Below are 19151 nucleotides of genomic sequence, written 5' to 3'. Positions count from 1 at the left end.
CATACCAAATCGATCATTTTAAGTGACACGACGGTCATGAGAACATGCCATCAATAAACTCGATAAACAAAGGCGTTTGTTGCTAATTACAAAAGGAATTATTTTAGAATGTTACAAAATTAATATAATTATTATGTGCACGAATAATACGAATTATTAAGAATAAATGTGGCAACGAGAGGACGTGTTATTGTTCTTGCCGCGCGAAAAATTACAACGGAATGCGCGGCGGTGTTCGAACTCCAAACATACCCATTCATAATTGATTAAATGAAATTCAACGCACGGTTTTCAAACGCGTTTATTGTGGTCGGCAGCACGTGACTGCATGTCAACTATTCGTCCATTTGATCTTTTCGACATCTGGTCACTTTATACGGTATACGCGAGCGCAATACATACCCTCGCTTTGACACGCCAAGACACACTGAGCTATTACTTTCTTTTCATTTCATGACGATCAAAATCTACCTACTTGTATCGTTCAAGGATTTTCCTTGCCAAAGGCTGTATTTTTAAAGGCACGTGCTTAGAAGAGAAAACCACAAATCTGTTAAAGCATGAATCTTCAATATCATCTTTTCAATCAGGTAGGATCTTGAATAGGTTTTGGGATTTGAAGGTTCTGGATTGGGCCCCTCCTGACAGAAAGCGTTCTATGCCCTGCCAAATCGTGGATTGAGGGAATAAGGCAGGAAATGAGGAGATGCGATCCACTGGAGGAGCTCTGGCAGGATCGCTATTAGTGGCGGTTGGGTGTCGCAGAGCGCACAGAAGCGCTATGAGAGCGATTTGTTAGTCAAGATCCTGAATAATGATCGATTGCCGGAAGATTAAAACCTTAGATACATAAAAGTGAGAATCAAGCTTTATGCTTCTTATTCTTATTCTCCTTAGTGCGTTTACCCTTTTTTAAAGTTAACAAAACAAAATTCTTAGTGTTTGTTTAGTAATTTTATCATTTACATTGTGTAAAATTACGCCAAATACTATTTTCGACTCTGGCATGATTTTTAGATAGGAGCGATCTTGTCCTCCGGATAAAATTTAACACAAATGCAAGATAGATGTCCAAATTCGACTGTACAAACGACAATTCTTAGCAATCAAACACGTAGGTGCGTAGAAAAATACTTTTTCTTAGAATATGTTAAAGTTGAAGGTATTCAGCACCTTCTGTCGTGGATAGCGAACGTATACTTGAGAGGCGTTAAAATATCAACTCCTCTAGTTACAATTTAATGCACTGCACTGCACTTGATATTCAAGACAAGGTCGAGGACATGGCGTTTGAAATCAGACACCGTGGAAACAATCCCCGCAAGGAGCCTCCAGAGGTCGGCTCTGAGAGAGCCACATAATGTCATAATCATCTCAGAAAAAATAATTAAATTTGAGGGGTTTATTCTCATTAAGCGGAGTGAAATTTGTTTCTCTGAACTGTCACTAACATTTCGTTGGGGGTATTCTCTCCCCTCCTCCTCAATAAAAAAATCGACGTCCTGTGGGATTCTCATTTCTTGTTTTTTTATTTGTTCATCACGTTTTTCATTTCAATCCTGACCAAAAAACGAAGGTAAGAATTTAGACGAAAACACTAACTTGAGCATCGCATCGGCACACGTCTGAATGCGGCTGAAAATAATTTGATGAGAAATTAAGAGAAAAATAAGTCTTGATTTAATGAGTAAAAAGATCTGTTATCTTGATGCGAATGAAATAAGAAATCAAATAATATTCATTATTTTTCATTGAGATATCAAGTCGCAAATTTGAAAATAAAATTGTCACAACGTATTGTGTGATTATTGATTCATGGTATTCTTTAAGTGTGAAGATAAGACTTTATCTTTGCGACTTGGGACTTGGCTATTGTTTAGTGAAAACAAAACAAAAGGGATCAAAAGTCTGAAGTCAGAAAACATGGCATGGAAGAAAATAGGGAAAACTGGATAGCATTTTGCAATTCGGAACTATAGGCAGAACGGTAGGTTTTCAGGAGAGCAACTTTTGCAAAAACCATTGGCGTTTTTCATCAAAACGATCAATGTTGCGGTTTGATGGTTCATTTTATAGCTATGGAGTTCCTTTAACACCCTGTGTTGACAGATTCGTCAAAAACATCACACTGTTGCCAATAATTACAAAAAAAGGCTATAGTTCCTTATTGCAAAATGAAGAATCCGGGGAAGCTCATTTTGCAATTAGGAACTATAGATAGTTTTAGCACTAACTGCATAGGGGAGACGACCCTGGTGTCACTATTACAAACTGGAGGGTTAACCCCAACAGAGAAAACACCGCTTCCTTCCATCATACGAGGAAGGGGGGAGGTGCATTGTCCCTGCGGAAAGATATTCTACAAAAAACAGGGTGTGCCAAAAATATGGATACCTACCGACTTGCTAATATTTCGAGAATGGTGGCAAATATTAACATGCAATTTGGACGGGAGGGTTTATAGATTTGATTGACATGAATCGATCAAAAAATGAAAGCATGAATCGATCGACACCGACTCGATCGACAAATCATTGAAAAACCGTTGTTATGATTCCGACATGACCGACATGAATCGATCGAAAAGTTAGAACATGAACCGATTGACGTGATTTGATCGGCACTGATTCGATTGACGACCGTGAATCGATCAAAAACCAGCGAATCGATCCGCAAATCCGTGAATCGATTGACAACCCCGTGATTCGTTCAAAAAATCCGTGAATTGATCGATAACCCTTGAATAGGTCAACAAACCCGTGAATCGTGAAATTTTGAAAATTCGAAAATCCAAGATTAAGGATGTGGCCTATAATGCTATCTCGGCTCCTGTTCGATGGATCTTGCTGATTTTTGGTATCCGGGGGTATTTTTTGACGGGAAACTCGAATTTCTGGTCAAATTTTGAAAATTCAGAAATCCAAGATGGCGGGTGTGGCCTAAAATGCTATCTCGGCTCCTGTTCGATGGATCTTGCTGATTTTTGGTATCCGGGGGTATTTTTCGACGGGAAACTCGAATTTCTGGTCAAATTTTGAAAATTCAAAAATCCAAGATGGCGGATGTGGCCTAAAATGCTATCCCGGCTCGTGCTCCATCTATCGCGGTGAATCTTGGTACCAGGTAGTATTTTTGGATGGGAAACTCGAATTTCTGATCGAATTTTGAAAATTCGAAAATCCAAGATGGTGGATGTGGCCGAAAATGACCTTACTTGAGTAAGTATCCCCTGGGGGATCTTTCATTCCTCGGACACACGTTTAAAGGGGAGCTCAGAAGACGCAACCTCAAACTTGTTTTTCGTGGATTGAAATGCGAAAAATATCGAAGAAAATTATTGTAGCTTATGCGTAGTAAATACTTCAAAAAACGCAAAAATAAAAAATAACTGAACAAGCTCAATGTCAAAATTTGAAAAATTTCAATTTTTCGAAACTCGCGGCTAGGAATTTGAGTTTCCCGGCCAAAAATACCCCCTATGCAACCAAGATTCACCACGATAGGTCGAGCAGCCCGAGATAGCATTTTAGGCCACATCCGCCATCTTGGATTTTCAAATTTTCAAAATTTGACCAGAAATTCGAGTTTCCCGTCCAAAACCCCTAATAGCACAGTTACACAATGGAATGTTTTTAAAATGTTTCAAATTACGTCAATCTCGGATCAGTCATTGACATATGTTTCCAACAAATTTTCAATACGAATACATGAAATGGGCAAGTTGGCCGTGTCTTTGAAACGTATTGAAAACAAATCGAAAATGTTTCTAATTGCGGTCATTCAAACTTTTTTAAAAATAAGTTGGAAACGTTTCAAACTTATTTCAAAAAGGCATAAATAACCCACCCGAAAAGTGTGTAAGAATTGTGTCAGCTATGTGTTGTCAATATATTGCAGTCCGTTCAATAAACTATATCAGAAAGGTTTCAAAAACATTTCAAAACCATTGCCACAGGTAAGCCTATGATTGAAACATATTTTCGGAACATTTCTGCCACAATTTGAAAATCAGTGAACCTTTATTGACATCTATCGGAAAAAATTTGTAATTGTGTCAATTTCTTTTTTAACGACCCAGGCACAGATTCATATTAGATTTGTGTACGATATGTTGGGAAAGGAGATCAACTAAATATTTTGGAAACATTTCTAAAACATATTTAAAACGTTGCTGCAGAAATTCTTGGAAGTTCGAAGTTTCTGAGAAATAAACCTGACATATTTCTGACACAATTTAGCAACGTTTCCAAGATCCTTCAAAAACATGTTTCTGAAACAACTGGCAGATATTCCGTATTTTTAATCTGATAAGGTACAGCTATATGTTGAATCTACATATGCATGAAACGTGACGGAATGGTATTTGAAACGCCCTCAGATTTTCGTGTACGGATTTCCCTCATTGCTCTCCAGTTGAAATACTCGTATCACTCTCATTTAATTGATCCGCGGCGATCGTACGTCATAACCATTTTTAAAATTAATTGAAACGCATAAGGGTAAGGAAATTTATTTCAGAAACGTGTCAGGAATATATCAGTTAAACAAAACAGTGCCTTGATTGTCATTAAAACCTGGTGAACACAAGTTGAAAAAATTTCTCAGACCTTTCTAAAAATTTTCCTAGATCAAACTGAACCCACCAGAGAGCGTTGACGTTTCATTTTCCAATTTTACCAAATTTTGGTTTATTTTTTTGTCTCAAGGTTTAATTTTTGGCTATTTAATTATGCAGAGTTAAAAATAGTTTTAAATTCTTGGTATGCATTGCATTTATCTCCATAAGAGCTTATAAGTTATGGATTATCTAAAATATTGAAACCGTACATCATGCTTTGCGTATACTTTTCTAAAGTGAGGACGTCCTAATCCCTCTGATAGTTTAATACTGATGGAGTGAACCCATAGTTCCATACTCTTCTTAGGCATAGTCTGTAATCAGGCCGCCCAGGCACTTGATTTGATAGCTATAATGCCTCCGCGACGTTTGCTAAAACAGATGTCTGAAAATTTTTTTACGGTTAAGAAGTAGTGACATGCGGATGTATTCAACACAGAGTGGGCTCGTGTTTAACACTACATGGACTGTAGTGATTATACCGAAAATGTGTCATAAACATTTAGAAAATCAGAGGAAAATCTGAGTTAAAGGCTCATTGTTTTACAAATGTGTCAGAAATGTGTCAAAAATGCACTGCCAACGGAGACCTTTGCCCATTGTGTCATTGAAATATGTAAAAAATGAATTCGAAACATTTCGGTGACACAATCTGCAAATGTTTCACAGACACATAAAATGTAGTGACATGGGAATGTGTTGAACACAGAGTGGCTTCGTGTTTGACACTTCATTCGGGTTTTTAAAGTATCACGTGAAACATTTCAGAAATGAGGCTTGGTGTCATTGACACGTTTTAAAAACATCTCCAAGACTAGGTGTGCTATTACGGTACCTCCTGGTACCAAAAATCAGCAAGATCGATCAAACAAGAGCCGGGCCGATACCATTTTAGGCCACATCCGCCATCTTGGATTTTTGGATTTTCAAAATTTGACCAGAAATTCAAGTTTCCCGACGAAAAATACCCCCGGTTACCAAAAATCAGCAAGATCCATCGAACAGGAGCCGAGATAGCATTTTAGGCCACATCCGCCATCTTGGATTTTTGAATTTTCAAAATTTGACCAGAAATTCGAGTTTCCCGTCGAAAAATACCCCCGGATACCAAAAATCAGCAAGATCCATCGAACAGGAGCCGAGATAGCATTTTAGGCCACACCCGCCATCTTGGATTTCTGAATTTTCAAAATTTGACCAGAAATTCGAGTTTCCCGTCGAAAAATACCCCCCGGTACCAAAAATCAGCAAGATCCATCGAACAGGAGCCGATATAGCATTTTAGGCCACATCCGCCATCTTGGAATTCTGAATTTTCAAAATTTGACCAGAAATTCGAGTTTCCCGTCGAAAAATACCCCCCGGTACCCAAAATCAGCAAGATCGGTCGAACAGGAGCCGAGAATGCCGAGAAAGCATTATGCCGTCCTGTCTATAGTTCCGAATTGCAAAATGGGAAATCCGAGTTTCGCATTACGCAATAGGGAACCATAGTATAGGTCCCAATTGCAAAATGAACTTCGCGTGATCCTGCGACGGCAAATTTTTGCGGGGTCGCTGAAGCGTTATAAAAATTGTTTTTGAGGATTTTCTTTTTCTCAATAGTAAGTAAATACCCTCCTGATACGGAATTCATCATAAAAAAAAAATCGAAAATTTGACCCTAGTTCCTTATTGCATAAAGCTGTCCAACTAATCAGTGAAAGCGTTAAAATAAGGTCAAGTTTTGGATGAAGCCGTATCAATGAACCACCCGCATACGAAGAGAATACAGAAAAAAGACATGTTACTTCGAGCCTGCTTTCATATGACTAATTTTTAGATGTTCGGATGAAGAAGAGATTCCGCATGATGAGAGTAACTAAAATAATTCTATATGTACATGGTCAGTTTTAGTCCTTTGTGGATTATTAATCGTTTTATTCGCATTAAAAATTAAATGAAAAAGAATCATTAACTTACCATTTCTAATTTGATGGCCCAGAGCAATCGATCTGGAAAAAAGAAAGAGAAAAGAATAAGTTTTAAAAAGTAATGTCTAAAAAAGTTCACTTTTATAAAAAAGGCTCGTGTTAACATCAAGAAATCAAAAATCATCATCATAAAAGACAAAAAAAAGCATCGTAAAATCAATTGAAGCCATAATGTACAATGAAATTCCCTATATTACTTGTTTTTGAAAGTCGATCCTAATAGGCAGAACTAATCGTTACGCGAATTGAAGTTTACCACGATCGAAAATAAATGTGAGGGCGCGAGGCTAGGACGCCTTCATTTTTGAGACATGCAACAAGGACACCCACAGTGGACGAATAGGTGCATCAAAGCATTTACAATAGATTTTGGTTCATATAGCATCGTCCCGGCATAGGTGCCTATTCTGCCACACCAAGAACAACTCTATATAAACAATGGCGTTGTCAAATTAACTCCCATAACATATTTATTTCTGAGAAAAGTTACTGATATTTTCATTACCATCCCTACAATGGAGTTGCGGTCCCTGCCGCACAGTGGATCGAGTCCATAGGAGAGGTTGCATAAAATTTGGGAACTGGTGATAACTCCGTTTATACAAGACTTTGAGGTTCTAAAAGTGGTTTAATTGGTTTCCTAGTGAAATGTTCTCCCAGAAGCACCTTTCAAAATTCAAAATGTGATAAAATCAAAATCAAAATTTGTAGTTTTGGTCAAAAATTTCGTGTCCGACCTCTCTTATGGACTCGATCCACCGTGTGCCGGTAAATAAATTATTAATAAGTTCTTGTGATGAATTTAAGACAATAGCTTTTTTGCTCACGAGTGTGGCGGTTTCCGGTTCAGGGGGTGAGGATATTTCTCCTGAGATAGCGATGAAAAGGTTAGTTGCCCTAATCACGTGTAGATACAACAAGACAATATTTCAAGATGAGCCTCAACGTAAAAGTAACTTTACGCCTCGAATGGTTCACGTGAAAACGGAGTTAGACCCTTTTCCCGCGGAGTGTGAGTGAGAGCCCATGACGTGGGACTCGGCACTGTCAACCTGCCAGTCAATGAGGACATAATCACGTTGGAACGCTACACGTAGTCACGCTGACAATGACCAACAATCGTAACCGCCACTGCCGCCGGCCGCGGTTCTACGCTCAGCTGCGCCAAACTCACCGATTTGACCCAAGTCCATTCGAGAGGCCACCGTAGTGGATATAATCTAACATTTGGTAACATTGCGGCAAAGTTCGAGCCAGGTCATTGATTAGGGCACTGCGCCGCCCTCGTTCAGACCATCATTTTCAATGGTCGGCTCTGTCATTGAGAAAAAACACGTCGTGGCGGCCAATCGGGGACTCGCTCGTATCCATGGACACGACGTATGTAGACAAAATCGTAAGCTGTGCCTACCAGTCTCATTAAAACGGCAATAATCTTCTAAAAGTGAGCTAATTTTTCATATTTTGGTGATTTTTTGATTGAAGAAAACCTGGGTCATAATTTCAAAATGTGAATAGAGCGAGCTCATCTGAAGATAATTGCCTGTCGGTAGCTGCAAGAGTCATGAAAATCGGCCCGGTAGAACGCTGGAACTAAGCGTTACCAGATGTGCAAATTTAGGAGGTCTCGGAGCTTGTAATTCAAGAAGAAGATGTGAATGATGGTTGGAAGTTGGCCCATTCATGCTCCAGGTTCCTCAAATTTTCAGAGATTAAGGCCGAGCAGAATATGTTTCTGCAGATCTTTTCGTCAGTCCCGTGAAAATGTGACCCTATACCCGGATTCGAACCCGGGACCTAACATGTCACTTTAGAAGTTTTCTTTGAGGACACAGTTAATCAAAAAGGCAAATGATTAAAATCCTATGGATACCTCTTTAATTATTCGATTTTTTCAGGCATACTTAGTAAGTAAATGTATTAAAAATTTTCATAATTTGGAGGGGAGGGGGGAGTAAATTTCCCGTTGAATCCCCAAAATTTAATTTTTGCCGTTTTCGTTCGGATGCGGCCGAAAAGTGCTATTTAGATTGCAATTTGCAAGAGGAAACCACGAGCATTCCGATGTCGCTAAGATTGTGCAACTTTTTTTATCTTGCAAGCATGAACTGATCATCTACACTGAAAAAATAAACTCCGGCCATGGGAGCCGCAATTACGGGCTATATGGACATACCGTCCGTTCCGGGCTTAAAGGCCGAAAATTCCGGCTGCTGGGGGCGTAGCTTCGATTGCTTCGGGTTCAGAGGCCGAAGCTACGGCTCCAGCAGTCGGAATTTTCGGCCTTTGAGCCCGGAACGGACGTTATGTCTATAAGCCCGTAATTGCGGCTCCCACGGTCGGAGTTTTTTTTTTTCAGTGTAAACAAGTTTTATCTTCTTTCACTATAAGTTTACGACGAAAATTACCTTAAAAAATTTAATTTTTTTACCATTTCGGTAGTTACTTTGCAAAGAATGTAAGTTGCACAATCCCTGCAACGTCGGAATGCTCTTGGCTCCTTTATGCAAAATGCAATCCATTATTGATGATATTATCGCGGATTCGTCGGGAAGTTATCGTGTGCCGTTTTGATCCTGCATTCAAATGATCAAGAGAGAGATTTGAAGAGGAGTAGGTCAAACTTTCTGAAAAGGCTTTAAATATCCATGCACATCGAAACTTTGAACATGCGATGGAAGCTAAGCGAACGAACTTGGGCAGGCTCGCGCGATGCATTTAACCGCGGCGCGGCGAGGCGCCGAGCTCCTGAGAGGAACAGAATAATGGTGTTTGAAGAGCACCAGGCACCTGTCGGTCACGTTACACCGCTTACGGAAATGTTGAGAATCCGCCGGTGACTCATCGGCCAAGGCCGGCTCCGGCCCGGATAAGTCTGCCGCAAACTTTTCCTGGGAAATGGCTCAAAGCTCGCAAACATCGAGTGAGTCTAAAATTCACTCCAAACTTCACAATCTTTGTGAGAAATTGGCGCATTTTTAAGCTTTCCGGAAAATATACAAGTCGAATGCCTCACCTTAAAAAAACGAGCGGGAAAGCTCCAGTGCGTTCATATTAGAAAAGCGCTCAGCATGTTTTCTATATGAAGTAGGCGCGTTTTTAAGTTCCCCGAAGGAGATGAACCCAGTGCAACATGCCATCTCTAACCTCGAGTTATCATTAGTATCATTATCCAGTGAAGATAGTGAACTCAATGCAACTAAGTATTACAACAACACTATCATAGTATCTCCTCAGAGATTATTTAGAGAACTCCTTAGTCAATCGGTCAATTCCTCGCCCTCCTGACATAAGGGTGTAACTTCACTCTGCAATGAACCCTGTCGTCCATACAACTCAATACTTTTCCGGGCCTAGTTACGCCCTTATGTCAGCCAAGCGACGAATTATGTGGCGTGTTAGTTCCCTTACATAATTCAATTAAAGTTTTTTTGAATAAATAAAATGCTTTCATAATGACAGCAATTTGGACCACACAGAACAGGAGAACTCCTAGAAATATAGAACTGTACTTTACCGTAATTATCAACTCTTCGTCCCATCTATAGTAGATATGCTAAGTCAGACTCGTGACTAATCGTTTTTAAAGCACTCAGTCCTCAAAACAAAAACAAACAAACGAAAAATTAATCGCCCTCGTCTTCTCTCAGTTTCACTAGGAGCGTGACGCGGCTATGCCTGGATATCAATGAACACTATGTGACTATATTTAAGACTTTCTTCGAGATCCCAAAGAGCCCCAGCCAACAGCCTGAGATGGGAAATTTTCTTGGCGAAGCTATCAGTTTGTTGATCTCTAGAAACTTCTCGAGAGGTCAACGAGTGGTCTCGCATGATAAACTATTGAGGGAAGCTACAAAAGTAGGAAATTAAAATATCTTGAGGTTTCTGTATTTGATGCCCAAAAAAAGAATATAAATGAACAGTAGATGAAAAAATTAAACACTAAAAAGTGGCCCGAAACTGTATGTAACAAGGTGGAGAAATGGTGCTGGGTCCACACCATTTCGCGGGGAAACAAAGCCAAGAAATACCAAAAATTAAAATTAGAGTCAAAAATAAATTTTTAGAACTCTAATGCGCACCAGCACAAAACTGAGGGCGGAGAGTGTTCAGCTCAGGCAGTTTATTTTTGACTCTAATTTTAATTTTTGGTATTTCTTGGCTTTGTTTCCCCGCGAAATGGTGTGGACCCAGCACCATTTCTCCACCTTATTGAACAGTAGATTTAGTACGATATAGTTTTTTGTAAAAGAATGTCTTTACAATTTATACGTTTGATCGTTCGACTGATTACAATGGATTTTGTTTGCCTTTATCCTACCCACTTTCATAGTGAGGGGTCGTTTATGAAACAGGTAACGTTAAAGATCGGATTTTTTTTACCTTGAACTCCCCTCCTCCTCGTGACGTTCTTGTGACGTAGCAGGGCCCTATCCTTTAACCCGTAAAAACAAAGTGGTGTGACGGTCTCCTTGGCCCCTCCACTCCCCCCTACAGCGTTACATGTTTCATACACGATCCCCTAAACCTTAAAATCCATGAGCTAAATATTTGCAAATCGAACCATCATTTTCTATACCTAATTCTACTTCGTTCAGGCGTGAAATCCATGAGGAGGCTACCAAATTCTGATGTTAACTCGAAAGTTGTTGCAGAATACCTCGTCTTCCGGAATAAAGAAACGTAACTACATTTCCGACACTGCCAACTTGACTCAAAACACTGCATTTATTTTACAAAAGTGTATCTGGGACACGGCAGGATTAACCTACTTGCCGCCTATGGGCCGCCTGTATTTTGCCGCCCCCTTCTCATTCGTTTTGAAACATCAATAAAAACCATCAAGTGAACGTGCCGGCGGGGGAAGGATGCAGGAGACGCGTCTACTTGTGTTGGACACATTTTTTTGGAAAACTCTGTCAACACTACTAGCAAAAGTTCACGGAACTTTGCACGAAAGTTAAGTTCCGTAAACCTATCTCTGTGTGGACAAGGCCTTCCATTCATAAGAAATGAACGAAAAAAATATGAAAGAACAAACATAAATGTAGTTTAATGATTTTAACTTCCGCCGCCGTGCCGCGCTGACCACACTGTGTTTGGCGCAATGCGTGAAGTATTCATGTAGTCTTGTAGGCACTAAGCGTTTCACGCTGACCGCACCGTCTTTGGCGCAATGCGTGAAGTATTCCGAAAGTCTTGTAGGCGCTAATATGTGTTACATGCCGACCGCCGCCGCGCCGAGGGCTTCTCCTTTTCATCTCAAGTCCTCGTCATCATTTCTCTCTAAGTCGCACCACCAGGCCAAATTGCGTGTTAGGTATCTCTCTTAACTCGACTAATTAAAGGTGCGCTGTCTCATGTATCACTGAAAGACGACGAAATTAGAAATTACTATACTCTCCGGAAATGATAGATTTTGTTGCCTTTTCTCCTTTGTAATTTTTTTTCTCTAAATTCGATCTTTTCTATATCTACATTTTAAAAAATTGCAAAATTTGCCGCATCCTAGATTTGCCGCCATGGGCCGCGGCCCATGTGGCCATCCCCTTAATCCTGCCCTGATCTGGGCATGTTTTACTTAAACCGTTTCTGATTTTTGCATGAAATCTGAAGAAAAATCAGTGAAATTTCAGTAGCAAATGCCAAATTTTCTCCTGGTTTATAAGCAATTTGCGATGGGAAATTTGACAACATTGAACTGGAATTACGTTCTCTCGTGAGGGAAACGACGGATATCGCTGACCAGTGGCATAGCTAGGAATTCTGTTGGGGGGGGGGGGGGGCATTCAAAGACGTGACGGTAAATTTACATTATTTTGTGTACTTTTCTGATAATATTTTATGTCTGCCCTCCAAAAGTAAAAAAAAAGTTACAATTAACGCTCGGCTCAGGAGGGTGCAGCCCCCCTGAACCCCCCCCCCCCCTTGTCTACGCCACTGTGTTGCTCAAAGGGATATACTTATACAATTTTTTTCGGTGTCACGTAACCGGATTTGAAATGCAATATGATGTAGGCGGCTATTTTAAAAAAAACCGGGATCCATTTATAGAATTTGCTATAGACGGGTGGACCTGGGCAGCGGATGAATTTCGCTAGGTAGGAGAGGTGCGAGGCAGGAATGGTCGCGGGTGGCAGGCGCGGGTGTTTGCGGAGCGTTTAGCTGGAACCCTTGGCGATCGCGTGCTAACAACTAATTGGCAATCCGGCAGAAAAGCAGGACATTGTGTGTCCTTACACTGTATGACTTACTCGTATGTGGGACGAACACGAGCATGTACATGCTTCATGGGCTTGCACGGGACGTTACCGTGTTTTACCGCCGAGTCCTCAACACTCAACACTCAACGCCAAGGGCTTAACAGTCAACGCAACGCCGGCGGGGGACGGGGATGGGGGACAGGGGCCCCTTTCAGACGGTGTGGTGTCGGGAGTCGCTGTAATTATTGCCGGCTAAAAATAGACTGGAGAAACAACGCAGTTGAAAGCTCGGCAGGAGGCTCCGGCTCCAAATCACCGATCGTCATTTTCTCCACGAATGGCGCATCGACTCCTTTCCACGGTGAAATTCGCATCCACCTGTCCCCCGGGAAAAATATAGGTGTTGTCCATTTTGCCAGTGCTGCCATTTCCCGGAATTAATTAAGACTTTTCAAATAATCGGATTTTTTTCCTGGAATCTTCTGAATCCCCATAATTCTCAGCTATATTCGGAATTTTCTCGAAATTTGCGGTTTTTTGCCAATTTGACCATTTAGTTGATCAAATTTAGGGACTTTGTGATCAAATTTCACGATCGCGGAACTAAATTTGGGCGTATTTCGGAATTTTTCCCCGGAATTTTTGATAAAATCGGAATTTTTCCTCGGAGCTTTGGCATATTGGAATATGTTTCCGGAAATCGGCATTAATTCGGAATCTTTTGATAAAAGAAAATGGCAGGTTTGCATTTTGCGAATTGCAAATTGCCTCGCTCAAGGTTTGTAGATTCATGGGTGGACTCGCCCAGGGGGCTGGATGGCGGTTATTCCTCAAATTTTCACCGAAAGAACCCTGAAGGAACATCTCTCAGAACTTGAGAGGTATCTTTTGAATCTGTCCTTCCCCCGTTTATCAAGCGAGGTCTCCGATCAATTTTTCGGCGAATACCACTTCACCACGACCAGCCAGCCAGCCCTGGATAAACTTTTTCCTAAGACAATTCTGCATACTAATACTTGAGACAGTCACTCGGTAGTTAGTTATAGTTTAGAGTGAGTATATGACCACTCGAAGACCTCATTCTGATTGGCTCAGCCATCTCAGGCTTCATGGATCTCTGGGAACCAAAAGAAAGGCGAACATTGCATGCAGAATTGCAGATGATCTAAAATGACAACAAGTTAGATTTTATTCGCTTGTGTCACCGCACCTTGAACAATTCTATGAAAATTGATGTTCATAACTCGATTAGCCCCATTAAATGGAGGCTTTCTGTTTTGATCATGTACGCTTTAAATATACTCTCTCTTCCTTTTACCACTTATATGCTATCAATTGCACAAAGAAAAAGTAAACGATCTCTCTTAGTTTTTGAAATTATTTCGTACCTCTTCACAGTTTTTAAGCTCATTTGAGTGGCTTGGAGGACAAGGCGCATAGGTGCAGTTTTTGAAAAAATTGAGATATTTATGAACTTAACTAAAACTAGTTTGAAGGTATTTTCTGGGAAAATTCACAACTGAAATCCAACATTAAATCATCAAAAAATGATTTTAACTTTCTTTGCGTCATAAGGCTCCAAGTATAATTTTGAAACTTTAAACATGTATTTATTATTGCAACAGCAAAAACTTCACTAAGGCGCCTTGTCCTCCAAGTCCCTCATTTGAAAAGTACTATGACTACACGTTGTAGAGAAATTTTGGAATAATTAAAGCCTTTATTGCTTTGGTTTAAACATTATCCTCCAATAGGAGAGAAATCTTTTGGGGAACCTGTTGATTCTTCTCATTAACATTGTTCAAATGGGAGAATTTACAACAATATCACGAAGAATAAAAAACCTGCATCAGTTTTCCAAAATCTGAATGTAGCGGGCTCATTTACGGACTGTAATCAGTCGATAGCCGCAAAAATAATGTAAATTAGCGCTGTACAAAATTAAAACGAACTGTGACAAAAAATGAAAATTTCAAGGGTCAAGGAGCCTATATAAATGATGGACTTATTTCACACCTAGAGGATATTACATCAACAATCATTTTTGCCATCTTTCATCTAAAAGAGAGTCAGGATCTGAGAGAGGAGAGTTATTGGTAGTTAAATCGATTTTCTCCGGGTAGTGAAAAGAGGATACAAGGGTAACTGATACAATCAGCTGCATTCCTGTTGAGAATCCAATGACCCCCTGTAATGAGGCATGAGGACATCTGACAGGCGTGACTGATCGGAAAACCAAGTACACGCCCTACTGCCCAACTTGATTTTTTTCGCATCTCATTCCATCCGAACTTTTACTAGAATAACTCTGGATTGTTTACCTATTGAAGGTTTTTGGTAAAGGCTTTAAAAACCCACAATATCACCCTGAGATAAATATTATTTCGAATTGCGGCATTGATCATGCTGTACATTTGCTTTTGCTTTTCTTTCTAATGCAGAGAAGCAAGAGTTTTTGATTTTTTTAAATGTTGTATGACCTTCCTTTCTACCAAAAATCATCCTCTAAAACTTTTATGGGCAAAAGGTATACTTACTTCTCTTGAAAAAAAATCAATAAAACAGGCATGAAACACCGCAATCGAGAAATCAGTTTTTTTGGATTTCACTTCATCGACGTGAAATAGAGCAGTCTATTCAGAAGGGATGAAAAGGGTTCATTTTTGTCATAAATACCCACGTAGTGGAATGAGAAACTTAAAATCTGAAATTGAGTCATGCTTCAAATTTGATTGGGCGGTAAAGTATAATATTACTTTGCAATCGCAGAGTGCAGGTAAGTAAGGAGGTAAGAATGAACAGGACTTATCAAAATTGTGCAAGCTTTCATTTTTTCAGCAAACGTTGGAACATGAAGCTCTGAAAGATTTTCCCTCAAATTAGATTGATTTTTTGGAGACATTACGATGGATCTGGAACTCTGTGCTTGGATTAAGCAAATTAGTGGATTGCACAATTTTGGAAGACCTTCAACACGAATTTTTCTTACCCCCTCTTTCCCTTGTTCTTTCCCATCTAACTTGCCTGCAACACGGATCCTACCCCGTGATAAGTTACTCGCTTAGTAAAAGAATGCGGCACTTAAGTTTCTCCTCCCTTACAAGGTCATGAAATGGTGCTGAGTCCACACCATTTCGCGAGGAAAACAAAGCCGAAAAGTTCCACAAATTCCAATCAGATATTTCAATTGAAATTAGAGTACACACAGTTCGGGCCATTTCTTAGTGTTTTTTCTCGTTTCTCCTATTTTGCCACACACATTCCGGCCTTTACTTCCTACAAACATTGCTTTGAAACACCTAAAACTTTAGAGCGTCATTATCGACTTCAATGGACATACTCAAAAAACCCAGAGGCTCTGATTCCCCTGGTCGATGTCTCTAGACTAGTACAGTAGTATACCTACTGTAGTTAGTGATAAGGAATATAACTTACTTTCAAAGGTATCCGAAACAGGCACACAATTTCACTTTTCACAAGAAGCACACAGGTGGACCGATCGTCGGAAAATCAACACGCACCAACGACAGGGGGCCGAACCGAGGGAGAGAGGTACGAGAGCGGATAGAGATGGCGATAAGATTGATAAGGTGATAGAGGTTGGGCGATTCGTCGGACTGTCGGGCAATGACGGTTCACGATTCGGACTCGGGCAGCGGCGCTGAAGACGACCGACGTCAGCGAGAGAGACAGAGAGAGACGGCGAAGTCAAAATTGACGAACGGGGATTGGCGTTGTCGCGAGTAATGGAACTCACCTTGAAATCCGAGTGACGCAACGTTGACCTCACACGGCCGCGAGCCGCGAGCAAGGCGCTGCCCGGTCGCTGCGATCAGCGGGAGCAGCCGGCACGCTCCGAGATGACAACCGCGGTGCTCCTGGAGAGCTGATTGCGAGTTTAATGACAATTCAATTAGCGCGGGTCAACTTTCGTTAACCTTAAAAATGGAGTTTTCGCGGGGCAGCGCCGCGCGACGGCGCGGGAGACGGCGGACGGAGGAGCGCGCGCCGTTGGCCCGAATCGATAGATTGATTTCCTTTTCGTCTTCCCGTCGCGTCCGACACGACTCGCGGGCCCTGCGCCAGCGCCGACCCCACCGCCGCCCCCGCCCGACACCTCGCGTTATCACCCTTTCATTCAGGCCGAAAACCATACTATCAACGTGTTTTCCACGCATTCCCCGGCAGTTTTGACAGTAGTTTTTCTTGCTTTTTTTTTTTATTTTCCCCACTTTTTTATTTTTTACTTTTTTCTCCGCTTCATTTTTTCCTGAATTTCATTTTTTCAATTTATTCGTACATCCAGTTTTGCTATGTCGTCCATATCTTGTCCATTTTAAGTCCATTTTTTCCATTTTTTGTCCATTTTTGTCCATCATTAAATTTTTTTCTTTTTTTCTATTATGTTTCATATGTTCCATGTTTTAGGTTTTTCCTTTTTCCCCTTTTTCCCCCTTTCCCCCTTTCCCCCTTCTTCCTCTTTTCCCCCCTTTCCCCCTTTTTCCCTTTTCCCCCTTGTTTCCCTATTTTCCCTAGTTTCCCTTTTCCTCTTTTTTCCCATGTATCCCTCTTTCCCTTTCTTCCTTTCGTTCATTTTTTTCTTTTTTTTTCTTCTTTTTTTTCTTTTCATGCATGGACTACAGACGTTCGTCAATCGACTCTCTTTAGGAAGGAAAACCCACACGGAGAAAAAAACTTCGTGCATGGGACCCGAAGTTGAGGTCATATGGATCTCTGAAGTTTCCTGATCACGCATCCGAAAACTGAAGTCGAGCTGCCGAAGTTCGGGTCAGACATCGAGGCACTTCGGTATGTACCAGAGTACTTCAGATGCGTGACCCGAACACTTCGGTATACATCGAAGTACTTCAGATGTCTGGCCTGAACTTCGGCAGCTGGACCTCAAATTTTTAGATACGTGATCCGAAAACTTCAGAGATCCATAAGACCTCAACTTCGGACTTCGAAGTTTCTTTCTTCGTGCAATGCTAGGTGAAATGAGTAAAAGCGGCTTTTTGTGTTGGATCAGATAGATTGCGTGAATCCGATCCAGTGAATGTGTATTTTTTCCGTGCACTCGATTCGGGTTTCTGGGGTTTACTAAACGGATTGTCGGTGCTCACCGGGGTAATTGTTAGGATTCAAGAGGCGAATTTTCGCGAGTAGATTTGGTCGACTTTTTCAACTAGATCGGCAAGGTTGCAAACTACTGGAGAAAAACGCTCTGATGCAGTCAAGAAGTGAGCTCAGCTGCATGATGAATTTTGGCAAAATTTTGCATCCATCCACTTTTCAACCACCTCCGAGGTGGGTTGAGAAGTGGATGGATGCAAATGTTGATGCAAATGCTTGGCTCTGTTTGGAGAGGTGCAGCTCTTTTGTTATATTTCACCGGTCAATGGAAAAAGACGAAGACAACGGAAATAAAAAAGAGAGATTAATTAAGAGACAAAAAAGCGACAGATTTGCGAGAAAAGAGAAAAGAGACCCAAAAGAATTAATGTTCTCTATTATTTTTACAGTTATACTTGTTATTTTTTCGTGTAAATAGATGTGAATATTTTTAGATCTCGTGGAAAAATGATAATTTATTGAGAAATTCAAAAGCAAAAACTGCATGTATATTGTAAGTCGTTCGATTCATTTTCATCTGTGAGTGTAAAAGTGACACCTCCTTCGACTTTCTTCTAATTTGTTATGACCGAATTAGAGTCGATTCTATACGATTAAAGAACTCGGCATTCGTATTTAACTTAGGACTAAAAAAGTCAACAGAGAAAAACAAGATACTTCATGGAAAAGTTGACAAGCGTATGAATCTTTGAAGTTATCCTTGACATTAGCCGAGTCTGAAAATCCAAATTAATTGTCTTTGTTTACAAATAAACGCGCTTATTCGAAGATTAATGATACCGTCTAAGTACGTGTGCATTTTGGGTTGGGTCCATTTCAAACCCAGGCTTTGGCATTCATTCATCCGCAGAAAGTACTCGGAAAGAAATATTATGACCACACAGTCCTTCTCTCACTTTTGTTTGAGACTTCCTCTAACAATAAGTCCAGAGGCGTGGCGTGCTTTGTGATAAATCGATTGATCTGCGATTTAAACCTATGGAAAACCTATGAACCACACCAGCCAGCTCCTTCCCCATTGAAGATCTTACAAAACGAAGTAAAATACAAGGACATCATACAGTGGTGTGGAGTGCCACGCGATATATCGATTTATTTGCCATCCCTGGTAAAAATTGGCAGTAGAATCTGTGTTCTAAAATACCATAGACCTACAGCCGGCTGTAAGATTTCCAATAGCTTCCATAGCCGGCTACACAATTTCTTATAGCCTTTTATAGC

The 19151-nt window shown here is 40.6% G+C and overlaps 1 protein-coding gene across 1 annotated transcript in view; it reads right to left on the bottom strand.

Annotated features, from left to right (window-relative positions):
* LOC109035579 (uncharacterized) overlaps positions 1-16788 on the bottom strand; it is a 30672-nt gene extending 13884 nt beyond the window's left edge. Inside the window, exons 1-2 of the mRNA XM_072302619.1 lie at positions 16233-16788; positions 6581-6612 (exon numbers count right to left, since the gene is read on the bottom strand). The gene's annotated coding sequence lies outside the window, so the exon portion shown is untranslated. The remainder of the gene's footprint in view (positions 1-6580; positions 6613-16232) is intronic.
* Between the last annotated feature and the right edge of the window lie 2363 nt (positions 16789-19151).

The sequence above is a fragment of the Bemisia tabaci genome, chromosome 1, assembly GCF_918797505.1.
Source record: "Bemisia tabaci chromosome 1, PGI_BMITA_v3".
Classification (NCBI taxonomy): domain Eukaryota; kingdom Metazoa; phylum Arthropoda; class Insecta; order Hemiptera; family Aleyrodidae; genus Bemisia; species Bemisia tabaci.
This window is presented reverse-complemented; position numbering and strand designations above follow the sequence as displayed.